Source organism: Protopterus annectens, chromosome 10.part0, assembly GCF_019279795.1.
Source record: "Protopterus annectens isolate FY-2018-M chromosome 10.part0, PAN1.0, whole genome shotgun sequence".
Taxonomy (NCBI): domain Eukaryota; kingdom Metazoa; phylum Chordata; order Ceratodontiformes; family Protopteridae; genus Protopterus; species Protopterus annectens.
Window position 1 is genome coordinate 742930473 of NC_056744.1, and position 27706 is coordinate 742958178.

At 41.5% G+C, this 27706-nt stretch overlaps 1 protein-coding gene across 1 annotated transcript in view; it reads left to right on the top strand.

The window, feature by feature from the left end:
* The window catches only part of RAVER2 (ribonucleoprotein, PTB binding 2), a 2410893-nt gene that overhangs the window by 2086842 nt on the left and 296345 nt on the right, over nt 1-27706 (top strand). The gene's annotated exons all lie outside the window — the stretch shown is intronic.

The following is a 27706-nucleotide window of genomic DNA, read 5'->3' on the forward strand; positions in this document are numbered from 1 at the left end:
CATTATATTTGATGTTCTTGTTTCCACTTACAAATTGTTATGTCTGCCTATTAACTTAATTCTTTGGTCTAGATTTTCTTCTCTTTTTGCACTGTAATGCATCATTATTCCCTTCGGCAAAAAGAATATCCCTTCACACTATCAGATCAACAACAATACCCTAAGTACCCATGAAGTTGTAAGGAATCTGGGATCACAAGTTGACTGCGACCTTAACCTCAACCACCATGTGTCTACTGTAGTAAGGTAGGGTTTCTACATCACTTGATTAGTAAAGCTATCACCTGGAGAGCAAAGGAGGTTATAACCCCTCTGGACCTGGCACTAATCTGGCCCATAATTGAGGGTAAAGCCCCATTCTGCATGTACTGTACAAAGCATCTACAACAACTGGAGAGAGATGAGAGGTTTCTAACAAAGAAGATCAAGGACCTCCAGCACGTGCCTTACACAGACTGACTAAAGTCTCTGTCACTGTACTCTGTATTGTAAGGATTTCTTAGGGGGGACTTATACCTGGCTTAAAGAGCAATCTCAGACCCAAACCTAATGAACTTGCTGCATATCCATAAATCAAATGGGACTACAGCAGCGATGGCATGACATGCATGTCAAAGATGACATTCCATGACATTTTGTGTGACACACCAGCTTTCACCAACAGCAGAGTTACCAAAGAGACTGCTTTTGCATTTGTTGCTTGTATGAAGTGTATTGAATTATTTGTGCCAGGAGTCAGGTCAACAACACTGCTGCAGAGGTAAGGAAGGTGTGAATCTCAAAGACTATTTAGGTATACTTTCTCAATAGAGTCTACAAAGAGCAGTGCTGACTTTGTTTTCTCTTCATAGTTACACTTCTGCAAAGGGCAAGTAGTCTGCATTTCTAGTAGTGTGTGCTTTTACATTCCTCTCAACTGTCTTTCTTAATCCCTGCTACAACTGGCTACTTTTTACACTTAATAATGACAATAATTACATTTATAGACTAATTTTACTTCAAAAAATGTATATTAATTCATGTTCATTTTTTTCTGTCAGTGTCTCAAATTAATAGTAATAGTAGTTTAAAACTGTCCATGTCTCTTTTTTCTAGATTTGTCCCTGATTCTGTTGAGATGTATCCCTGATGTATTGAGAGCCATGCAATTTTATTTTTATTTATTTATTTATTTATTGAATTTTTTTTTTTTTTTTTGGGGTGGGGGGGTGACATGCAAGCAGAGTCAAGTTAGGCATTTTCCAAATTTTTGACACGCCGAACCCAAAAGGTTCACCATCACTGGACTAGAGCTATCCATTGCAGGGATAATATGGCCTGAAACTTAAATAGGACATGCTGGAGGACAGAATTGTCTCCCAGTGACTGCCATATCTTTGGAATAGGCTACCAATTCATGTGAAACAGAGCACCTCTATGACACTGTTCAAGAGGAACCTGGACGAGTGGATGGGGCACCATAAATTCTCACCAGAGATAGTGCCCGCCATCCTCCTAGACATGGGCAGTCATTACTAAATGCAGTTCTGAGTATTTACTAGCTTATCTATGTTATTACATTGGGATGAAACAGCTAGGCTTGAAATGACCTCCAGGTTGATAACCTAGTAAACTCCTATGATCCTATGATCCTTTAACAAGGTCAACAAAATTCCACACTTTCCATGTATTCTTATACAGCAATACTTCAGAAATGTAATTGGTGCTTTGCAGTCTCACATTTATTCACTAATCTCCATGTTGCTGGTCTTCTTCCTCTTCTTCTCCATAGCCTAACTCCAGATTCCTGTTCAATTCTCCTGTGCTCCTGATTCTTCTGGTCAGCTCCTCTGCTTTTCTCTGTCTTTCAAAAATTCTCCTTTGGAAAAGTGGAAAATGTTTCACTGGCAAAGTGTCTCCATGTGCTTTATTATCAGAAAAATGAGAAGCAGATTCCCCTTCTAACTGATAGCTCATTTTTTGTTGGACAAGCTTTTGCAATTCCTTACACTGTATTACATCAAAGAATGACTGATCCTCCAGGGAAAAAAAATATTCTGAAGCCAGCTAAATACAGTAGTTTGAATCTCACACATTCCTGATGATATTCCCTGACTACTGAAATAAATCTGTTTTCTCTTCTCTGGTGTACAGTGAATAATCTTTTTTGACAGACACTCTACTGTCTCCACAGTTTTCTCAGGATCAACTCTTTCTGTTGGTAGGTTTGTATCTGTCCTAATAGGTTCATAGGTTCATAGGTTCATACTAGGCTATCTGCCCAAGGGCATTTATAAGCCTAGCCCATAGTTATGTGGCTTTCGCCACCCCTTTAGTTTGAATAAAAACTATGCCTATCATTTTTCTGTGCCTCTGTCAAGCAGTGACACTGAAGTAATCCCTGGGGTATATCTGCGATCTCCCATCCATTGGTCAAGATTCCTCTTGAACAAGGCCAGCGAGGTGCTCTGCCTCACATGTACCATGATTTTGTTCCACAGCATAGGGAGTCTCTGGGTGATGAATCTGTCCCTCCAGCACGTTCTATTTATAACCGTGTCAAGATTTAAGTCTCCCGCCCTTGTGGTTCTGAGGGATCTAGATTTTTTGAGGTGAAGCATATTCATCAAATCTGGGTTTGACATGGCCTTATATGTCAGGCACAGGTCACCTCTGAGCAAGCGGTATGAGACTGAATAGAGCTGGAGTTCTTTCAGTCGGGCAGCATAAGACATATTTTTGAGACCCTTTATCCTTTTGGTGAGGAACTTTGGGGCCTTTCAAGCTGCAGCAGGTGTCTGGTCAGATACATTCGAACGGGCATTGTACTCAATCATAGGTCTAATGAGTGATGAGTACAGGGGACGATGACCTCCCTTGATCTAGATGTGAATCCCTTCATGATCAGGTGGGCGATATAGAAGGTTTTCCTAACTACTTTAGCAACATGAGTGTCAAACGAAGGCTACTGTCAACTTGGGTCCCCAGATCCCTGATGACTTTTCTGTGCTCAGTGGATTGCCACCTATATGGTAGCTAGGGGTAACCTTGTTTTTCCCAAAGGGTATGACTATGCATTTTTGGCGTTTAACTTCAGGCCATGGCTCTGGCACCAGTTATCCATTTCTGTGAGGCCCTTCTGGAGGATATCTGTGTCAGATGTGTTTTCGACTATGGCCCAGTTTGCAGTCATCTGCAAACTTTGTCAGCCATAACCCTCCTGTGTTTGCTTGTACTTCAGAAAAGTAGATGCCGAACAAGAGTGGACCCAGGACTGAGCCCTGTGGGACACCACTTGTGACAGGCTTTGAGTCTGACATGGCTCCAGCAACTCTGACCCTGTGGGTTCTGTCACTTAGCCAGTTTGCAACCCATCTTGTGATGTATGGGTTTACATTCAAGCTGATGAGTTTTTCGATGATACCTGAGTGGGGTATTGTGTCAAGGCCTTTGCCAGGTCGAGGTAGGCTGTATGGACTGCCTTTCCTCATCAATGGCCTTGGTGACTGTCTCGAAAAAGTCAACCAAGTTTAAGAGGCAGGATCTGCCTTTGACAAAGCCAAACTGGGTTGGATCCAAAGTCTGCAAGTTCCCTATGTCTTTATTTATGAGTTCCATTATGATCCTCTCCATGGCTTTGCAGATAAGGCTTGTCAAGCTAATGGGCGGTAATTTCCAGGGTCTGTGGAGGCACCGCCCTTATGAAGTGGGACCACAGTCGCCAGGCGCCACTCCTTGGGTGCGTATCCTGAGGTGAGGCTAAGATTAAACAGCTGTCCTAACTGTGGGTTTAATTCCTCGTTGAGTTAATGAAGCACACAGCCGGGGACACCATCCGGTCCCATGGATGCTGTGTTTTTTGCCTTAGTGAGGCAGTTCTCACCTGGGCGTTGGAGATGTTTGGGGCTACAATCCTCTGGAATAGATATCTCTCCTTTTGGGGGGGGAGAAGTTTGCACTGAACCTGTCAGCCAGTATGTTAGCAATGTGTGTAGGTTCAGTAATTTTCACATCATTTTGAACTAATTCTGAGCATATCTGGGAGTTTCCTCCTAGGTTTCTAACATAGCTAAAGAAGGCCTTATGATTGTCTTTAGAGTCCTTGGCGATTTTTCTCTCAAAATTTGCCTTGGCTGATTTTATGAGAGCTCTTAGTTTTACTTATAATGATCAAAGGTGTCTTACCTTTCAAGGATTTTGCTCTATCTTGTAGTAGCTTCCTCCTTTTGTTGTAGAGCTTGTTTATGGCTGGGGTCCACCAGACTGGATGCTTGCCTTTGGTACAGAGAGTCTTAGTTTTGTTTGGGATTGCCTGATCCATGCAGTCCTGTAGGTGCTGGTAGAAGGCATTTGTAAGTGATTCAGCGGTTTGAGTAATGTTTACCACTGGCTCAGGGGCCTTAAAGGAGACCACACTAGTTTTAGAAGTGTGAAATCGGCTTTTGAGAAGTTTTTCACTGTGGTCTTTTTGTTTCAGGTGGGGTGGGATTAGGACCTCCAGCGAGATTAGTTTATGATCTGATCTCACCAGTGAGGGGTATACTTCGGTGTTGAACATTTTGATCCCATGTTCGTGATGATGAGATCAAGTATGTTTTCTCCTCTTGTGGGGATGGTGACTAGTTGTTCCATGGCATTTGAGTTTATGAACTCCAGGAATCTTTGGGTTAGAGTGTTCGGGCTTGAGTAGTGTTCCCAGTCTATATTAGGGTAGTTGAAGTCACCTAGTATGATGGTGTTTGGAGATACATTTATCCCTCCAATGTTTTCAGGAAGGCCATGTGAGGTTCCTGAGTTTGAGAGGGTGGCCTGTAACATGCTACAAATTGCAGAGCAGTCTTGCCTATGGTTAATTGCACCTGGATGGTCTCCGATGCATCGTGCGTTGCCACCAACCTTGAGGTGTGGGTGTCCTTTATGAATATGGACACCCCCCCCTCCTTTCTTGGTGTTGTCCGGATTTTGGGGCCGAACATGATATGAGGTGAAACCTGTTAGTGCTGGGGTGCTCTCAGGAGCCTTGAACCAGGTTTCTGTCACAGCACAGACATCAATGTTCTCCATATTGAGAAGGGCCTCGAGTGCGTGCATCTTGAGATTGAGACTTCTGGCATTGAGCAGCATTACCCTTAGTTTATTCCTTTTTTGTGTTCTAGGGTGGTAGGTTTACAATTTGAGCCTTGCCTAAAAAGGCACTATGGGTTGGCAAGTGTCTTTGCCAATATCCGGAAGCCCAGGGGTGACAGGTGCAAGCCGTCCCTTGCAAAGCAGCGTGGCTTGTCCAGCATGTCATCCCAGGCAGACAGACATTGGATCCCCTTTAAATGACACCAGAATTTAAGCCAATTATTAAAGCTGATCATCTTATCACTGTATTGTGGCATCATTCTAGGTGAAGGTAGGATACTGCTCAAGGTCAGGGTCATACCTGCCTGGGCTACATAATCAGACAGCTCCTCGATGTCCCTTTTCATGTAGTCCAAGGAGGTACGTCTCAGGTCGTTGACACCAGCATGGACAATGACTGAGTCGTACTTGTACCTGCTGTTGAGAGACCTGAGTGCTTGCGTTATATGGCGGATTCTAGCGCCCGACAGGCAGCTTACTGTGACCTTCTCCTTACTCAGTCTGGTGAGCTGGACGCCAGTGTGTCTGACTATGGAATCACCAATGACAAGTGTGTCTGGCATTTTGTTTGGCCTTAAGGGCTGTGACTGTTTGACACTCTGACTGTGTGGTCTATGTGTTGCATGTGTTGGGTCGTGAGGTGGTAGTTGTTTGGGTGTCTGCTTTGGTGGCCTCTGCTGTTTTGGTAAATTTTGAACAGAGCCTCCAGTATGTCTTTGTGTGAGTATGTGTATGATTTGAAGTTGTGATGGTACCATGTGTGACTGGGTATGTATTGTGTGTGGTTACCTTCTCCTCCTGTCTGGTCTTGCCAGTCCTATGTTGAGAGAGCTCAGCCTCCAGTTTGGCCGTATAGTTGCATCTCTTGCATGTATTTGTGTTTTGTGGGAGAAGGAGAGGATTGTCTGTGTACATGAGGCAATTGTAACATTGCCTCAATATTCCCAGGTTCACCAGTTGAGCTGGAGAGGACACTAGCAACTGATCCCTCAACATACTAGAAGTAGTAGATAAAGAGACTTTCAAAGGACTCGGGGAAGTGGGTTTTAGGCTGGTGGGGTACTATCTATAATAAGAGTGCTTTATCAAGGTGCAGGTACTGTAGGAGTAAGTGCTAGGCTTTACAGATAGAGAATAGTCTACTTGGGAATCAAGTAGAGATGAACTTTCAGTTATAGGATATGCTGGTTAGATCAGCAGTACAGCTCGAGGAAGGTAGTTCTAAGGGAAAATTTGAAGAGTGGAATTTAGATGTCCCGAATAGTTTAACCTTGTTTAACCGCTGCTCTTGTGTGCAACAGTGGCAACTCAGCTAGCGTTTAGCGTGTTTTATAGCAGGGGCTGAAGGGAGCTAGGAATTGGCCCAAAACGACCAATGGACTACTAGTTTCTGGCTGAAACTTCACCAAATCAGACAAAAGGCGCTCAGTGCTTCCCACTCCCACTGGTAAGCAAAGAAACTTCCCTCCTTCCTAATAAGGCAATGGATCAGTAACAGGAACTAAAAACAAAGCCCAGGGATCAGCAACTCTGAAACTGGACTACTCTAGTTCAGTAAGCGGAAAACAAGAGATTTTTGTTTTATTACAGAGATAAGGAAAAACAGACAGTAAATGCTATAAATGCTGTAAATCGCTAGCACTTTAGTGTGTAGCCTACAGAAACAATTTGCAACAATTAGTAACTTAAAGTGCAATAAACAGTGTAAAATGCAGAAATCACTTAAAGTAGCAGTAAAACAGGCGAAATGCATTCGCTAGCTTAATAACAGTGGGAAAGCCACAAAAAATACTTATATCTGGTAGAAAGTCACTCTTTTAGCTCTCTGCTGCTTGGATCACTCTGCAGGCCACCACAAGGATCTGTGCTGAGTTGGTACAAGCTGGAAAAAAATAAAAGTCTTGGCTGCTTTTTCAAGGCAATATCTAGACCGTGCACACAGTGTAACCTTTCAATTAACAGTTCCTGCTGTGGAATACCAGTCCAGTTGCTTATTTGTGTATGTTCCTTCTGGTTTTTCTGGTACTTCAGAAAATCTCAGATTTTCCCCTCTGTGCTCCATCCTCTAATTCTACCTTTTTTTGAAACATCTCTTCTTGAGCAGCCTCATCTTAAGCCACCTGTTGAAAGCTTCTTCCAGTTTTCCAGTTACTCCTTCAGTATATCATTTATTTTAATCAGCTCTGAGCACATTTGACATTTTTTTCATCTGGATTATTAGAAGCCATATCTTGCACCAAAGATGGAGCTTGTGCTGCTTTTTGCTGCACAGCTGCAAGATTCTTCCTAGTCAGTGTTTTCTCTTCACATTTTCTAGTTTATTTTGTTTCATGCTCTTTTAGTTTCTTCTTTGCAGGCATTCAGGTGGTGTACTTACTAGTCAGTAACTGAATTTTACTCATGCTGACAGTATCTCTGGCTACAGTGTCTCATTTTCTGTTTTCAGACTTGACGTGTTGAAGTCAAGCTGTTGATCAGTGTGCAGCCATCTCGAAAGTCATGTCATAGATTGTTCCTGAGATCAGAAGAGCTTTAACTGGCATATAATAGAAGGATGTCATCTGCATACACATACAGTATGACATCAAGGAATGGGAGGTCATCTGTAAGATTATTAATAAATAATAACAGAATGGGACCCAAAACTGAAACTTATGGCACTCTGATGTTTAGGGTATCAAACAATGGTAAGAGGTTGCTAGTGTGGATTTTGAATTTTCTATTCTACAAGTAAATGCAGAACCACTTGACAGTGTTGTGATCAAAATTAGGTTTGTTCAGTTTCATAAGCTGAATGCTGTTGTTAACAGTTATGAATGTCCTGGTAATTTCTGTATGGATCACAGCAGTGACCAGACCATCGTTAATGTTAAAAAATGGAGTAAATTGCAGTGAGTATGGCAGTGATGGTACTGAAGACATTTCCAAAACAATGTTTGTCTGATAGCATGCCATAGCTATTATATGTCTCATTATTTGCTTGCACTGGAGTTTTTTCAAATATTTTTGCAAGTGGGAAGAGATCGGAGGTAGGTTTAAAGTCCTTGGTGGTTTTAGGAGATAGGATTTTAGGCAGGGGAGTTACAGTGGAGTGTTTTAAGGTAGGAAGTGCTATTCCTGTTGTAAGAGAGAAAGTATGTATGTAGGTGTGACAATGTGAATTATTGCCAGCTATGCCAGGAGAAGTAGGGCAGTGGATGTGTAACATATGCCAGCACACCTAGCTGGAATTTAGTAAAGAATTACATGTCATTTGTATATCAAACTGATTTGTACAGATGCTTGTGATGAAAATGTATTTGCAAAGTTGCTTTTGTTAAAAATGTACCAACAGTGTGTCCTGAGTGTATTGCAACTGAATTAAATGTGTATGCTTTAACACAGGATACTGGAAGAGAAGAGGTTAATTTCAGTTCCAGCTAACTTTGAAAAATAGTTGAAATTAAATTAGGCCATAAAGATTGTATCTTATAGTTCTGGTTGCAGACAGAGACAAAATATCCGGGAAACCAAGTATTAGGGAGCCTTCTATATTTTCTCCAGCAGGGAGCTAATTGGTACTCTGGAACGGTAGAGGTTTGAAATTGTTTTATGACTTCCTGGAGCTGGAGCAGATCTTTGCAAAGCTCTGTGTGTATTGTAACACATAGGTGCTAAAATCCTGTTAGCTTCTAATGTTGGTAATAGTGTGGGAAACAGAGTCAGATGACCAGATGTGAAGTCATTCTATAAGCTATCCCAAAAATAATATTTAGGTATTGTATTGAGAAGTCTCTCAGTCAGACTGGGCAGTCTGTTTCCTGGAACCTGGCATAGAAAGATCCCTCACCTACTTCATGTTGCCTTGCTCTAGTAAGTGAACCAGGGAGTAGTAACTCTTTAGATTAGTCAAGAAAATATAGTGAGATTAGTTAAGTACTGTTTTTCTGTATCTGCGTGAAGCTATTTGTCTGTGTTATTTTAATATTTAATGTGGTTCAAACTCTGGTGTTTACTGTAAATACATATTTTGCATTTTTATGTTATTTTATTATTTATTATTACATATATTTATGCTTTTTATTGCCACTGGTCCTTTTAGAAAATATTTAAGCTTTGAGAGTATTTGCATATATTTATTTGGTGATAACTCTGGCTACTCCTGAACGTCTTACTGTTTGGTCAACATTACCATTTGTATTAATATTAATTTCACTCTTTGTAATTGGGTACCCTTGCAAGAGCCTTAGGTAGCTGGCTTTGTAGTGCCTGCTGGCTGTGGATACCTTATAATCTGGGCGGGAGGGAACACAGCTGGTAAAAAATCAAATCCCACTGTGTGTTTGCGTGTGTGTGTGTGTGTGTGCGTGTGTGTGTGTGTGTGTGTGTGTGTGTGTGTGTGTGTGTGTGTGTGTGTGTGTTAGCTACTTGGAGTAGAGACTCGAAGCACTGGTTTCACAGAGATAGTGGTGGAGGACTTGGCTTGGACACCTGAGGGCTGAGGACCTAACTCTGCAGCTGTACCAGTGGGGAGCCCTGGGGAAAGACAGAAAGAGAAACCCATACCCCGGGCTGAGTGTGTTCCTTGTGTGCTCTTAAGGGAAATTGTGCTTGATGCAGAGAGGTCCAAGTGAACGCCCCTCTCCAGTGCCAGTGGTGAGGATTCAGGCTCCTTGATTACTAGCCCAGAGTGGGGATGTCTCAGTAGGTTAATGGCTTTGGCAGTTTTATCTGCTGCTCTATTTAGTAAGGTGTGATCTAACTAGATGAATATAGAGGAGGAGTTTTCAAGATTTTTCAAGAATGTGATGGATATCCTTCAAGGATGCATCTGCAGTCATAACATATGGGTTGTCCTGCCTCAGGCAGCCCTTCGGTCGGCCGGATTCCAAAGTCTGGGTCTGGCCTCGGCTGATGTCGCACTTTCCCCGACGTCAGAGCGTCTGGGGTATAAAAGCATCAGCCGACACCATTTTCCTCAGTCTTTCTTGCTGCGCGGTGCCCAAAGCAGAAGCAGTTCTCAAGTGCCGGTCGGTCAGATCCTGTGATTCAGCTACCGAAGACTTAGAAAAAGCTAAGTACCCCGTTGGGGACTCTTTCTTGCCTCAGCCGATGTCAGATAAAGTAAATAATTGTTTAACTTGTGGGAAACAAATACCTCATAAGGATTTCCACTCTTACTGCCTCCCTTGCTTAGGCCCAGACCACGATGTCTCGGCCTGTTCAGCCTGTGCTTCCTTCAACCGACGAACTCTTAGACGTCAGTCGGAGTTTGCAGAGGAATTCTTTGGGGCTAATTTTGCATATAAGATGCCGTCGGAGACTCTGACATCGCATTTGGTGAAAAAACGGAAGGACAAGGACCGACACTCGTGGCCCGTGGTTTCGGCTGAAACCACGGAAAGGCCTACCGCGAGTGTCTCAGTTTTGGCTGAAACCAAGTCCTCGGAACTTCCTTTAACCGAATCCACTCAACCGACCACCGCGGCCCTGGAGGCCCCGGCTGAGTCGGCTACTGAGCTACCCACCAAAACCAGTGTCCAGGAAATGTCCGACACCATTCCTTTGGACAAGTCTACTCCTGCAAGTGGTGCAGCTAGGCCCCCTGCTTCCATGTCCATTAAGGCTTTTTCCAGGGCTAAAGCTGCTAAACTTCCTAAAGCTTTGCCTCCCAAGACTACCTCTCAGAGACCTTCTAGTTCTCAGATCCTCAGCCTTGCAGAGGATCTTATTTCTTTAATTAGAGGTTCTCAGCCTCACCCGGACAGGGGCTCTCACCCACCACCAGACAAAAGGCCCAGGACTGAGCCCTCTGACCAACACTCTTCAGATGAGTCTACGAATGGATCTGAGTTGTCAGATCACCAGGAGGAGGCTTATTCGGCCTACGAGGATTCTGATGCTGAAGAATCTGTCCCTTCGGCCTCCCCTCCTGAAGAGTTTTCCTTTGGTGAGACACTACACTCTATGAGAGAACATTTTCAATGGCAGGGTCAGGAATTTTCTGATTCTAGAAAGAGATTAAGGACCTTTTTGCATTTACCTCAGCATAGGCCCTTAGCTATACCTCCTGTTTTGAATGTTATTGATGATGTGTACAATGATGTTAGTACAGCCCCTGATTCTCTCCCCCCGGCACCTGCCAAACCTGATAGATACTACAGGGTCCCAGATTCTCATTTACATCTGTACAAGGCCCATTCTGCAGACCCAGATACTATTTCTCAGGGTCTCTAAAGGGGTTGCAGTTGCCACTGCCAAAAATCCTCTACCTTCTGAAAGGGAGTCTAGAGCTTTAGAGAGATGGGGAAAGAAGGTATATACTTCTGCAACTCTTTCCGTGAGGGCATTAAATTGTCAATTTCATATGATACAGTACCAAGAGTATTTGTTAGATGAATTGCATAAGAAGCTTTCTTCTTCTGAACCCCTTGACCGTAAATCCCTTCAGGATCTGGTACATAACTCACAGCAGGTTAGTAATCATTTTTTGCAGTGTGGTTATGATGCACTGGAAGCTTCATGTAGGTCAGCTATGACTGGGGCAGTTATTCGTAGGCATGCCTGGCTGAAGGAACAATCTTTACCAGACCATGTTAAAGCTGAACTCCTGGATGCTCCAATGGAAAAACAAAAATTATTTGGTTCCTCGGCTCAGGAGGTCTTAAAGAAGTTTGAAGAGAAGGCAAAATCTGTGCAAACAGTTAAGGACTTTCTGCAAGTACAACCACCGAGATTCAGCAGAAACTGGCCTACTAAGAATTGGTCCTTTCCAGACTCGGACAGATCCCAGAGGGGCAGGAACAGGCATCCCAGAGGTAGAGGGCAAGCTAGAGGCTCCTACAGAGGCCGTCAGTGGCAGCCTACCAACCAGAGAGGTAGTGCAGGAACAGCAACAATAACTACTACACCTGGACAGACTCAATGACTTTCCTTTGATTCCGCCTACCAGGGCTCAATTGGAAGCACCCTTGGGCGGAAAGCTTTCTTTATTCTCAAAAAACTGGCATTATATTACAAGGGACACATGGACACTGCAAATAATAGACAAAGGATACAGGTTCCACTTCCACACTTTGCCAAGAAGAAATAGAATGCCAAACCTGCCACCAAATCAGAGGGCAGAGGCTTTAAAGCAGATCAACAACTTAATTCAAATGAAAGCCATAGAAAAGGTACCTCTTTCAGAACAAGGCCAAGGATTTTACTCCAGATTATTCCTTGTTCCAAGAAAAGAAAATCAATGGAGGCCTATTCTCGACCTGTCCGCACTGAATACTTACCTCATTGTGCCAAAATTCAAGATGCTGACCCTACAGCAACTTCTTCCCATGCTGGGCAAGGAGTCTTGGCTGGTGACTCTAGATCTCAAGGAGGCATACCTGCATGTCCCTATTCGACAAAGTTGCAGAAGACACCTCAGATTTCTTGCAGGATCAGAGCATTATCAATTCTCAGCATTGCCCTTTGGCTTATCTACTGCGCCCAGAGTATTCACGAAATGCCTGGCATCAGTAATTGCACACTGCAGACTTCAGGGGATTCAAATCTACCCATATCTGGACGACTGCCTTATACAAGCGGACAACAAGAAAAATTTGATAAAGGACTTGGCCTATGCCATCCACCTACTACAGGCCTTGGGATACACAGTCAACATCCAAAAATCAAGACTTGTTCCATCCCAAAGGATAACCTTTTTGGGTGCAGATCTAGACACAACCACCCAAATGGCCTTTCTCGCAGAAGAAAAACAAAAACAACTTCCGGATTACTTCATGAATCTGACAAGACAAACTCAGCTAACTGCAAGGAAAGTCCTGCAGGCCCTGGGTTACATGGCATTCTGCATAATTCTGATTCCACAAGCCAGGCTGCATATGAGAAAATTACAATGGTACCTAAGGAGTGTATGGTCTCAGCACAGTCACAGTTTGGAAACTTTGATACCAATCATTCTTTGCCTTCAAAAGGAATTCCTGTGGTGGGCTCAAGCCTGCCAGTCCAACAGAGGGTTACCTTTCAACAAACCAAAAACAAAACAAACCATCACCACGGACACTTCAGACCGAGGGTGGGGAGCACACATGGAGAGCAAATGTATCCAAGGCCTATGGTCTCAAGGGCAGCTGCGCATGCACATAAACCAAAAGGAAATGCTGGCAGTGATACACGCAATCGAGGCCTTCAAACCTTTCCTCCATCAAGGCCACCTGTTAATAAGGACAGACAACACCACAGTTATGTGGTACATAAACAAGCAGGGAGGCACGCATTCCTACCCTCTATGCAGGCTGGCCATGAATCTATGGGAACTATGCTTGAAACTCAATATCCAACTACAGTCCCAGTTCGTGCCAGGGTAAGAAAATGCACTGGCAGACAGCTTAAGCAGAACTACCATGGATGCACACGAATGGATGCTGCACCCAGACATCTTTCTACTCATAACAAAAGCATGGGAAAGCCGGAGATAGATCTGTTAAGCCCCCACAATCATCAACTGAAGCCATTCTGCTCAAGGACATACCACCCACAAGCTTGAGGGTGGACTCACTCTTTCAGCTGGAAAGCTCTAAAAGTATATGCCTTCCCACCTCTCCCATTAATGTCCAAGGTTTTACTGAAGATCAGGGCAGTACAGCCAAGAGTGATTCTGATAGCTCCAGACTGGCCAAGGCAGCACTGGTACCCACTATTGAGGAGCATGTCACAGACGAAACCATGGCCTCTTCTTCTGACACAGAACAATTTCAAGATCATGCATCCCAACTTGAAACCATTGCAGCTTAACTGCCTGGAAAATTCCATAAACCCCCCTCAAAATAACTTATCACAGAGAGTAAAGGACATTATTATGGAAGCTCGCCGGCCTTCCACAAGGAAGACATACTCAACAAAATGGAAAAGATTTTTCATTTGGAACACAACAAAAGGCTTAGATGTGACAGTGGCGAGCATGGCACATATTCTGGAATACTTAGCAGAATTGTTCCACAATGGCCTGTCCTATTCTTCCATTAAGATTCATGCCTCAGCAATTTCAGCAGAATACAATGTTGATCCACCTATCTTCTCGCACCCTCTCCTCAGGCAATTTCTGAGAGGAATCAAAAACATCAATCCTCCAAGGAAACCCCCTTTACCTACTTGGGATCTTAACTTTGTGCTGGAGAAACTAACACTTCCTCCCTTTGAACCAGCAGCATGGGCGGATCTACAGTTTCTGTCTTGGAAAACTGCATTCCTTATGGCCATAACTTCAGCAAGAAGAGTATCTGAGTTACAAGCTTTAATGGCAGTACAGCCTTTTCTTATCTTCCATCAGGACAGAGTTTCATTGAGAACCAATCCTACTTTTATGCCAAAGGTGGTATCTAGGGTATCCCTGAACCAAGCTATTCACTTGCCTACATTCTTCCCAAATCCACAAAATAAAGGGGAAAAACTTCTACACACTCTGGATATACACAGACAACTACGCTACTACTTGGACAGAACTAAAAGTTACAGAAAGACTGACCAACTCCTTGTAGCATATGCTGCTGGGGTACAAGGAAAAGCAATTTCCAAACAGACAATTTCAAAGTGGATAGGAAATTGCATTCGATTTTGTTACTCCTTTCATGGAAAGATGGTTCCTGCAAACATTAGGCCTCATTCCACGAGGGTCACAGCCACCACTACAGCCTTCCTAAGAGGGGTGGCTACCAAGGACATTTTAGAAGCTGCTACATGGAGCTCCGTGCATACATTTGCCAAACATTACAATTTACCTTTATACTCCAGATCCAGAGCAGGTTTTGCTACAGCAGTCCTGCAGGGTATCTTAACTACACCATCCTTTTCTTAGTACCTCCTCCCCCAGATTGGCTATGGTATTCTACCCATATGTTATGACTGCAGATGCATCCTTGAAGGACATAGTACAGTTTTGTACCTACCATAAATGTAGATGTCCGATAGGTATGCATCTGCAGTCAGGTTTACCCTCCCTCCTTCCCCTCTGTGGTATTCCTAGGGTACTTACCCCTCCATTAGCTAGCTGGGGGATCTATTATGGTGTATTTGTTTGTATATATATGTATATATTTTTGAAAATGTTTGGAATTTATTGCATTCCTCCAAATTTGGCCTTCCTAGAGGGCACCTGGCATCTGGGGCAAGAAACACTGAGGAAAATGGCATCGGCTGATGCTTTTATACCCCAGATGCTCTGACGTCGGGGAAAGTGCGACATCAGCTGAGGCCAGACCCAGACTTTGGAACTGCCGATCAAGGGCTGCCTGAGGCAGGACAACCCATATGTTATGACTGCAGATGCATACCTATTGGACATCTACATTTATGGTAGATACAAAACTGTATTTTTCTTTTACTGAGATCTCTCTAGAAAGGAATGTTTTTCCAAATTCAGGTAGTCAGTATAATGTTGGTTGAGAGTTTGAATAGTTGGGTTGAGAGGGGGCAGTGTATTAAAAAGAATTAATGATTTCTTGTATAGTGGCAGTAATTAAGTTTTTGTCCTCTGCTGGTATGAGAAGCTTGTTATATTTTATAGTTGTCAGAGAGCGTTTAGGTTTTGAAATTTCTCCTGTTACTTTCTTTATTTCCCTTCAAAAGTGCTTCTGATTACTGGTAGCAGTAGTTTGCTTATTTCTTGAGTGCTTGGATTTGGCCGAATTATTTGCTATTCTAGTCTGCTTTCTACAATCTAAAGGCATTTGGTGACATATCAAGACTGTGGATCAGCTATAAGAAACCCATCTTATTTCCCTTAAATGAGCCCTCCTTGAGTCAAGCAATTGTGTTTCATGCTTCTCCCATTTAGTTTTAACTTAAAGTATATGAGCCTGCACCATAGCTGTGATCTGTTTCTTCCAAAATATACCAATGTAAAATCCTTGGTCAGAGACTTCTAGGAGTCACTAAGAAATCAGTTAGAAAATGGAAGAGGCTTTGGTTATTTTTCTGCCAGATGTTTTGGCAGTCAATTTTGTTTTATGGGATGCCCTCCATCCATAGGTGGCAAGGAAAAAAAAATTTGTCTGCTAGGGATGGGGGGAGTAAGCCTTTTCAAACTTCATACTCGTGTAGTAGCCTGTACGATTGCATAAATTTGGCACACTAGATCCTTGCCCACCCAGTATAGGTTTTTCTAGAAGTAGATGTTATATTTTCGCAGCAGAACATGACTGGGCAGAACTACAAGTGCAAAGTGTGGGATCCTGCGGGTGCAGAGAGGCAGATAAGGAAGGATCTTAACATATATGGGATTGGCAAAACAGTTCTTGGTATATCAGAAAGAGTGTGGTGGTACCCCTATACACTGTTAACTTGGCAGTCATTTATTGATACCTGTGGGTAGAGAACAGATTTCTATTCTGGCAAGATGTCTTACTTTCACATAGGGGTGTGGTTCCTTCATTTCAGTCGTGCATAGCTCAGGAACCACATAGCAGAGACAAAGCTAATTTTAACTTCTTTTCCCTTTTAATCAGAAGGAGACTGTCCAATGAGGGTTTTGCATGAGTATAGGAAATTTCATAAATGACTGATAACGTTCTGATGCTCTCAACTCATCATTCAGAATAGGGAGGTTTTAACCCAGCAGAAAGTGAAGTGGAGTAAATGTTTACTGATACAGATATCAGTTACACAGGGGGTCCATATTGCTACATCATGGAGGCAGTTCTTGTTAGCCTCTGCAATTGTTTCAACAAAGTTCAGTCTTATGGATTGTTGGCAGGACACTATTGTATCCTTGTGCAGAAAGGGCATAGTGAATAATATGTGCTGGAGGACCAGGATTAATGATGTGGACTACTGACATATGGGATGGACTTGCCTATCTTGTGCTTTTTTGTGAAGTAGGGTGGGTAAGGCACCATCTTGGAAGGAACCCAGAGCCTACCCTGTATATGCAATCCCAGTTTCTGGTTGTTAGGAACCGATGAACCTATACACTCCCTTCCTGGTATAGAAAACATTTGCCTGAGGTTGATTGCATTGGAAATCATTGCTACAATTGTAAAAATTGGAAGCATAACTTATTACGTGTGAATACATTGTTATCCAATGTTGTACAGCCACTATTACACCCCATGTCATCCATATAAACTGTTACTACTTATGTCTACCCATCAGTGTGGTTATAATGTATTCTAAATAGCTTTGTAACTGAATGCAACATTCACATGTATAAGAATATTTTCCAAATGTAAACTTCACAGGTGAAACCATCTATACCCAATGTAAATACAGTAAGAAAAAAATGCTCTGTTTCTTAACCGAAATGACAATTGTGTATCTAACAGCTCTGCAACTGTGATATGCACTGCAATTACACTATAGCTTTTTAGCATATCTGTATACACACTATATCAGTTGTGTTAGTATTCATGGTGCTATAACTGACTCTGTACTATGCTTCTACGTTGAACTTTCCTCCCCAGACCTCTTCTGAAAAGGGGTGTTTTATGCCCAGTGATGCCCAATCTTACTGTCCTGGTAATCAGTTGCAATAAATAATATGTAAATCTACTTGTAAAATTAAGTTGTAACATTGTTATAAAAACACCAAGTTCACACCATGTTTTAAGGACTTTTAGACTATTTATTTATACTGCTGATTTGTTATATATTCTGAAAAAAATTACAGTTTAGTGTCCAAGTGGCACATGCATGCCAAACATCCGCTGGAATATGTTTGTGAATGTTATGTTCCAGTTTCATTTTGCTTGTTTCTTTGTGTATTGCAATTAATAAACTTGGCTTGAAAAAAATGTGCTGGACAGTACCCAGCATGTATTGAATCCTAGCAACTGGTCAGAGCCATACGGTAGCACTAATCCATGTCAAGAATAAAGTGCTGGAGCATTTAAAAAATGTAAATCCTTCTTAGAATGCTTATACTGAGGAGGCCAGATAGAATACCATTTGTTGTAATGGGATTTGAAATATCCAAAGACTATGGCCTCACTTACTTGTAAAATCTTGGAGTCTATGTCATGTTTCTTCTTGTAGAGCAAGACAGTTAATAAGTAATTATAGTAATAACTAGATTCAGCAGGATACCTCACATGGAAGTTCTCATTTTTTCTGTCAGACAGGTTGTTGGTCATATTTGCACCTGGGCAGTAGTGGTGGCCAATGCATGCTACCAAGTTTAATGGGGTCTATATTAGATCACCAAATGCTTAAAAAAGCGAATGGTGATTAATCGACCCTATGTAAGCGAAAGCTTGCAAACTCGAACTGTCAGAACAGAGATTTATTTTCCAAGGGAAAAAAAATCTCTGTTCCAACAACAAAAAATAAATAAAAAACAAAACACTTATATTACATTAAGTGGGAGACTTCGATCCCCCACCCCCCCTACTTAAATATACCAACTCCGAGACCGCACTATAGTACCGTAAATGGCAAAGTAACGAAGCGGCCAAATAAATTCTTTCCCGGGGAAAGAATTTGCTCAAAAGCCGCTTCGATATTTTGCCATTTCAGTCTTTTATGTTCGACCAAGATGCATTGGAAAGAATGCGTCTTACTGTGGAAAGATGCATATTCATAGCAAGCTTGAAATCAAAATGCAGTAAAGGTTAAATGCATACAAGAGGGTCCAGTGTGATAGATTCCTTCCCAGTGACCAAGTCTAAGCACTTGTTAAGCTTCATTTCCTGATGAGAGGTACTGTATGTGTAAGTTATTTTGCATGGGAAGTCATCACAGTGGCTATCTTATCTTTTGTGAAAATTTTAGTTTTGATTTTGGAGGGTTAGATTTTTAGGTACATTTAGTATGTCAGATTGAGTAAAGCCCACCTGCACCTTTGTTAAATGTGATTTGTTTTGGATACTCAACACTACTATGAGCTACAGACATTGGCTTCCTTTACTGCACTGCCATAAATCATTCAAAAGGACTAAAAAGAAGATAACCAGGGAGTCACCTCCATGGCACAAAACGGTAAAGCTCTGATTGAGCTTCATATGACATATCTTCAAATAATGGACTCAGGTTGCAGAAGAGCTAGCCGGGAGAGTGAGCAGGTGAAGCTGGGTAACCCATCCTTGTGGGATGGTTGCAGAGAGACACCACTGCAAAGTACTATCTGTAGGAGGATAACATTGGTTCTTTAGCAGCAGTCTTTTTCAGGGTATCATGCTCAGCCTGTCAAGCAGGACATATACTGTAGCTGAACTAGGTCTGTGGAAGTGTACACCCTGTACTAATACTGTAGACCATGACTTGGCAGTGTGCTTTTGGCTTGGCCATAAGGTTAGAGGCAGTTATGAGTTACAAAATAAGCTTACTTTCTGTCCACCAGTGCCCTGCTCTAGTTTCCACTACAGCTTATAGAGGAGTAAACTTCTTTTTGGTCTCTTGGAAAACTGATGGCTGATGGGGAAGAGGAGGAAGAGAACATAAGAAAAAAAAGATGCCCCATGCACATGCACTGGCATTGTGTAACTCCTCTTCTTCATTGGATTAAATGAACAAAACTGCACTTTCAACTCACATTGTTGGTCCAGCCATTTAGATATACAGAACAGCTGGCACTTGTGGTTATAAATCCAAAAGTTCTTTAGATTCTGTAAAAGAATATAATTGTCTTTAAAATTGTGAGCTTTATAGACATGGAGAAAGATTGTTGGAGAATGGCTGACCCTATCCAGTGTCTATTTTTGTGTAGCACAGAAGACATAGGCAATGACTATGGCAGGAGCTTTGTCTAATGTCTGTCCAAGCAGTTATACTATAGGTCTAAGCAGAAAGTCATCTGCAATGCCTTTCTTCACCTGAACTCAATAATTGCACATTTTATTGTCATTTAATAAAGGCTTAACAGGAGGATAACATGTACCAAAGTATATAAGCAGTTCTCCAAACGTTTAACAAGCCAGTTCTTGTAAAGCGAAGTAATGTAAGTGATGGGTGTAGGTTCGTAGTTGTTGCCAGCTTCATTGGTACCTTTGTTGTGTAATAGAGGTATGACAGAGTCTATACAGCATCAGCTGCAGTATCAAGCTTCTATTAATGTCAGGGTTAGTCTGTCTGAAGAAGGCACCTTTAACACTCATAGAATCACCTAAGCATTAGGGAGATTAGTCAGGATTCAGCAAAGTCAGGCAAAACGTCAGTGATGAAAACAGGTTTTAGTTACAGCTGTGAAAGCCCACAGTGAAGGCTTTCATTTACTCTTCTTCCAGGTGTAACTGATAATGTGTAGCCACTCAAAACATCTTTAATTTTGTTAACTAGGTAAGTTAAAGTGATTTGCTGAACTTCAGTACTGCTTGCTGGCATTCAGTGAGTTAAATGCTGTTGTACATTTCCCATGGCGTCTCTCCTTACTCTTTTGACCTCTATAAAAGCTGTATACCCTATTTATTAAAACCATGGTCTAAATAATTTTAGGCTATCTCCATGTTAGAGATAACATGAGTTACATCCATAGACTTTAATGGATGAGGCATATGTATTGTTGAGTCCATTTAAGTCTATAACACACCTCATATTTTCCCTAGCCCAGGGGTAGGCAACCTGTGGTTCTGGAAGCCACATACACCCCTCTGCAGTGGCTCCCTGGAGCTTTAAAAAATAATGGCCACTCTGCTGCATGGCACACACTCACTGACCACAATCGAGCGATGGATTTTAAATATTGCTAGAATAACATGGTTTCTGTTACCATGCATTCCATACAGACTGACAGTGATTGAGTGATTCCCTGGCAGCAGCAGCATCTCCTGAAAGGTTTCTATACCTCTCCACCATACCTCTGAAACTCCTCCACAAGAAGTCTGGACTGAGCCACAAATAAAAGGGGGAACAAAGGAAGAAAAACAGAGATGGATTTTAAATATTGCTCTTATAAACTTAGAAACTTGTTAGAGTAACACTGTTTTTGTTAACATGCATTTTCCACAGATACACACACGCACACATCCAGTTACCTCTCAACCGTACAGATTTTCATAGCATGTCCCGATTTTTGCCTCATATTTTTGGTCTGTTTCTCGTAAAATTGTAGTTTTCTGGCAAATTGTTGAGGGCTAAAATCAGAAAATACAGACAGACATTTGAGTTTCAGATTTCATACCCTTAAGAAAATTAATGCTAATGCAGAACCTGTTATTCTATTAACTTTCTAAGTTTGTAAGCGCAATATTTAAAAAGTGTCCCTATTTTTAGACCTTTGTCCCCCCATTATTTATGGCTTTGTCCAGAGGGTGAGAGGTATGTGACAGGCACACACACACACACACACACACACACACACACACACACACACACACACACACACACACACATGCAGTGCAGTCAAGCTATCCCAATACAAATCTCAACAAAGGAACAAAAATAGGGATGGATTTTAAATATTGCTCATATAACCTTATTTCTTTTATATATAATATAAAACTTTAAACTGTGTTATCTTCATTTTAGGGGTCAAATAGGTTTTGTGACTCCAGATGAATTTTATTTGGTGGGAGAGGGGCCAAAAATAACTCTTTTGATAGTGAAGGTTGCAGACCCCTGCCCTAGCCTGATGTCACAGAGTTTAAAGTTTGCAGTCTGCACTCTATGGTATCAGCATTGGGAAAACATGACTTTAAAAGTCTTTTTCAAAATAAAAAAAGTCCTAAAACCTACTGTGATTGGGAGAAACATCTGTTCTGCATGTTCTGCCGCACATGTAGTTGTGGTCAGATAACTGTCTTTCACTAGCATATCACTTTAACTGGTCTAAACAAATGTTGCAAACGCTAAATTTTTAAGCAGACGTAGAGTAACTTAAAAATAAAAATATTTACTAAAAAAATATGGCTTTAAGTATAAACTGCGATATTTTAAATCAAATAATATTTAAATTAAATTCTGAAGGCTGATAAAAGTAACCTGGCCAGTACCCAAAAATAATTGATTATAATCAGTAAACTTCTGATGATTATAATGTAAAATTAAACAAATAAAAAAAAACAAAAAAGTAATAAAATAATTCTAATGATAATTATAATAAATTAAATTGTATGTTTAAAAACTAGATATCTTTCAGCAACTTAGCACAAAGGTCAAAGCACAAATAAAATCTGGACAAAGACAAAGGGTAAAAGATAGGAACTGAAATAGTATATTGCTGTTATAGAAGGTAGAGGGCTATGGCTTTGCTTTAGTATGCATTTGCTGATAGGATATGAAAAAAGAAACTCAAATGTCTCTGATTAAAATATGACTTATTATTTCAATGATTCTCTACAACTGCATATTTATGCAATTTCTGTCCATATGAAGTCTAAAATGGTGTGGATATCACAAAATAAACTCAACTGAATCTCAATGATAATGAGTTCAACTTTACCACATAAGGAGAATAGCAATGATTTCACATGGAAATATTTGTGTGTTCTGCAAAAAAAAGCAGTATTAATTGTTTATTTTTAATTATTTATTTTTATTTATTTTACTGGGATGGTTTGACTGGGTGTTGGTCAAGTTATTCAACAAGAGGATTAATTAGAAGGTTTCCACATACAGTACCAATACAAATACATTATTTATTTATTTGCAAAAAATATTTGACAATACTTAAAACAAACATTAGATATACTTTACAGCTGCTGCAAAGATGAGATAATTGCATAGAAATTATCACAACATACTTATAAAGTTAAAAACATTACAGTTACATATAGTTACTATCACCATACATGATGCAGACAGTGTCAAAAAAAAGTAGTAAGTACAGCTTGAGTAGTGTGTACATTGACATTGTGATACATGCAATGTCAATAAACAAATTACATAAAAAGTTTCAGTGTGGAAAATATCAGCTAGTACATGCAGATAGAGAATATGAGGAGAGTTAAGAAGAAAAATAAGCAGCTAGATTGTTAGAAGTAAATGGTATAAAATGTTAGTAAAACAGAGAAGAGCTAGAGGATCTTGATGCAGAAGAGGGACTGAAATGAGCAGAGGAAGACGAGAGCATTAGGCAGGCAGAAACGAGTACGAAATGTATAAATTTTGAGATGATTTTTGAGATGGGTTGAATCAAGCATTTTGAGAGACCGCTAGCAGAGGGTGGTGAATTGGTAGAGACAAAGCATGGTATGTATACAGAGGTGACAGGTTTTTTTTTTGGAGGTTAAAGATAGCTAAGAGATTTTTGTCTTCTGAGGTTTGGAGGTGTGTTTAGATGGCTAGGCGTTTGTGGTAGGTGATGGCAGCAGGTCAGCTTGAAAGGCTTGAAAATAAAGGTGGATGCATGAGAAGGAAGGAAGTTGGTTGGGTTGTTCAAGCCAGTTTGTAATTCTAGAAGTTGTGGGAGGTGGTGTGTTGTGTTGATAGTTGGGTGGTTTGGCAGCTTTGTTTGTTTGTTGTAGCACTTTTTCAACTTTGTTAGAGTAAAACTTAGTTAGTTTGAAAATTTAAGACAGTAATAAAGAGGAAAAGTTTTGTTGTAAAAGGGTTTTTTTTAGGGTAGTTAGTAAAAATGTAAGTTGGTAAATGTCATAAGAAAGAGTTAAGTTTATATATTTTGATGAGTTTATATGTATATCTGGCTGTAGTGCTGGTCAAATAAGTTTATTAAGTTTGGTTTTCACTAGAAACCTATTTCTGGTGTTGTCTGCTGCAACAATATTGAAATGTGCAACAATATTGAAATGATGATTGAGGTAGGAGGTGTTTTGGGTTTGTCTTTATTTAACTTTGAGTTTATTTTTTTAAAGAATTTGAAGTTGCGTAGGAATGTTGAGTAGTTAAAGGACTGTTGATTTTGTGAGTTTGTCTGGCAGATTATGGTGAGATCATCAATATACTGAATGAGGTCAGAGGGTGAGAATTTGGTCAGGGTGAGAGGAGTGAAAATGGTTGTAGTTGAAGGGTGATGCAAGGGTTGGGGTCCTCAGATGGAGTGTTGTGGAGAAAGTGGGAGGTTGTTGAGAAAAAAGGACTCCATTGGGACCATTATACTGCTTATTGTGGATCTGAAAGGTAGTTCTGAAACCATTTTAGGTTTTTATAATGAAAGCCTGAGTTAGAAGGTCAAGGGTGAACCAGGGGGTGAAGACGTCATGGAAAGGCGGAGAGGCTCCACTGGGGTGAGGCTGTATAGTTCATCTCATCTTTGGCTTGTTCATGGTTCATAGGGCTGTACTAGGCTAGCAGCCCTAGGGCCTACAATAACCATTCCCACACTATTCTACTTCACTTCTCCCCACACTATTTACTTCCTTGGACCCCTGTTTAGCTGAGGCTCCCCATCCAATTCCTTTTTCTCCCTTCCAATCAGAAGGCCCTTGAAGAGGGCCAAGCTCTGCTTGACGTTGACATTTATCATGGGTCTTCTTTCTGGTCTCCAGCTGTCCTATCCCTCCAGCATGTTTTGTTATTTGTTTTGAAAAGTGATGACATTTAGAGCCTAAGCGTGTGACTCTGATGTATTGGGATTTCTTTAGGGTGTAGCATGTCCAACAGGGGTGGGACATGGCTTGTTATTTTGCGAAGATTGCCTCAGAGGAGAGCGATATGCGACGCAAAGATAGAGTTTTTAAGGCAGTCAGCATCAAAAGCCTGCATCTTCTGTTTGAATGTTTTATTATAGAGGTATTTCTCTATTTCATCAGTTGTTTGCAGATGTCTTGAGAGATACATTCCAAATGGGACTTCTTCTTTAATGGGTCTAATGATGATGCAGTACAACGGGACAATGACCTCTTTTTTCTAGATGAAAAGCCCTTTAGTGAGAGAGTGTGACGCAGAAGAAGGTTTGACTGTTGTGGCAATGTGGTTGGTTATTGAAGGGTGACTGTCCCCACCTGTGTCTAAGTCTCTTATCACACTTCACACTTTGTTTGATTACTGCCTCCTATGTGGTAATTCACGGGTACATGTTTTTTCTCAAAGGGGATAACTGTACATTTCTTGGCATTGAGCTTAAGCCCATGGCTCTGGCATGAAGCATCCTTTTCTGTAAGACCCTTTTGTAGAGTATCGTCATCATTTGGGGATTCAGTAATGGTTCCCAGTTTGCAGTCATCTGTGAACTTTTTTAGCCAGAGTCCCTTAGTGTTGGCCTGTACTTCAGAGAAGTAGATGCCAAACAAGAGAGGTCCCAGGACTGAACCCTGAGGTGCTCCACTTGTCACTTGTCTAGAGCTGGATTTGGAGTCAGCTACTTTTACAGTGTGGGTTCTGTCAGTAAGCCAGCTGGCAACCCATTGAGTGACATAGGGATTAATGCCCAGCTTAGTAAGTTTATCTATGATTCCAGAGTGGGGGATGGTGTCAAAGGCCTTGGTGAGGTCCAGATAGGCTGTGTGGACTGCCTTACCCTCGTCCACGGCTCTGGAGACTGATTCGAAGAAGTCAATCAGGTTCAGGAGACAAGATCGGCCCTTCATGCACCCAAACTGGGTGGGGTCCAGTGATTTAAGGTTGCCAATGTCTTTGTTTGTAAGTTCCATGATAATACATTCCATGGCCTTGCAGATCGGGCTCAGCAAACTGATGGGGCAGTAGTTCCCGGGATCCAAGGTGGATCCCCCCTTCTGGAGTGGGATAACTGTAGCTGTGCGCCACTCAGTGGGCTTGAAGCCTGAGGTGAGGGTATGATTAAATATGACACTTAGGTGAGTTGCCAGTTATTTTGTAGTTCATATAGTACGCAGCCCAGGATGTCATATGGTCCCATGGATACTGTATTCTTAGCTTTGGTGAGTGCGTTTTTTACCTGGGTGGCCATTATTACCGGAATTTGGCAATCTTCTGGTATTGAGATGGGCCATTTAGGGGGTGAGAAGGGGTGAAGTTGGCATTGAATCGATCTGCCAGGATATTGGCAATATCCTTGGGATCAGTATATTTAATGCCATTCTGTTGTAGCTCAGAGCAGATCTGAGCATTGCTATTTAGATTCTTGACATAGTTATAGAATGCCTTGTGGTTGTCTTTGAAATCTTTGGCAATTTTATTTTTGTAACTAGCTTTGGAGGATTTTATGAGGGATCTCAGCTTCTTACTGAGGATGGTAAGGGCGTTTTTTGCATCCTGGGATTTTCCCCTTTTCTGCAGCAGTTTCTTCCTTTTGTTGTAAAGTTTGTTTATGGCAGGGGACCACAAGATTAGCTTCCTTTTTTTGGAGGAGAGCACCTTGGTTCTATTTGGGATGGCACGATTCATGCATGAGTGGATGTGCTTGCACAGTGCCTTAGTTTAGGACTCAGCAGTCAAACCTTCAGTTCCATCTGCATAGATGTCATGAAGTTTGTAACTTCTGACTTGAGTAGTATGAAGTTGACTTTGGAGGTTTTTTTATGGAGGTTTCCTTACTGGGGGGTGGGGATGGGATGTGGATGTTAAGGGTGATTAGCTTATGGTCTGATCTGACCAACGAGGGGGTGACCATAGGTGTGGAGCATCGATTTCCCATGTTGGTAATGACCAGGTCTAGGATATTGGAGCCATTGGTGGGCCTATGGATTAGTTGATCCAGGGCATTGGAATTTATGAATTCCAAGAACCATTCGGCAAAGGTGTTGGTACACAAGTAGTTTTCCCAGTTAATGGCAGGGTAGTTGAAATTACCCAGTGTTAGGGTGTTTGGTTGTATATTAATATTTTCCAAGTGTAAGTATGTTTAAATCTTTGGGGTTACTCTTGTGGTTAGGATTAGAGGGTGGGCCAGGGTTAGGATGTATGTCTCCACATTTGAATAGATAGGTAATGAGGAATGAGTACCATGGGAAGTCTTTTTATTCCTATTTGAGGCTACTGGTGTCAAGTGTGGTTTCATAGGAGGTGAGGAGGCCAATTTGTGGCTTGAATAATATGGGAGGGTATAGGGGAAAAGCTGGGAGGAGATACGTGAGAAGCTGTGTTGTTTATTGGAGAGAGGGTTAGAAGAAGTTGTTGATGTGTGTTGGTGTGTGGGGTATGTGAACATATAGCTGTAGCGAGGTTGAGAATTAAGAGAAAGAAGCTAGGCAAGTTAGGAGGAGCATATCAACTGTGATAGTGGGTTTAAAAATAGTAAAAGTGGAATTTGTGTGTTTGAATGTAGTGTCAGGTGTAAATATAGATTGTTATCCTGTGATATGTATGCAGCTGGAAGGTAAGGTTGGAAATGTTTTGACTTCAAAGCAGGCTTTGACAATGTGGTTAGGTGTTTTACCTTGCAGTTTGTGATAAGGATGGTTGGGGGAGATGTCATTGGTCAGTAGTAAAATTATGGTGCATTGCTAGTTTGTGTGTGTAGTAGAAGAGAAGGTGGTACACCTGGAGTTAATGTAAAATAGTTTGAGGTGTTGATTGTATTGTGATGGCAAATTAGAGTAAGATGAAAAAATTATAGTAGAGGGCATGTGAATTCAAGGTGATGTATGTAAGGGAGAGCAGATAGGTTTGGCTAAATAAAAGAAAGCAAGGTGTGCATGAAATGTGGGTGTGGACAAGGTAGAGATTGTATTTAATTGGATCATAGGAATGAGGGGGAGTGGTTTGCTTAGGATAAGAGTAGAGGTGCTGGGGGAGGGTAGGATATAGGGGAAGGGAAGGGGAGCGGAGAGAACGGAGCTGGAAGAACCCCCCCCCCCCAGATGGTTTACCACCATAA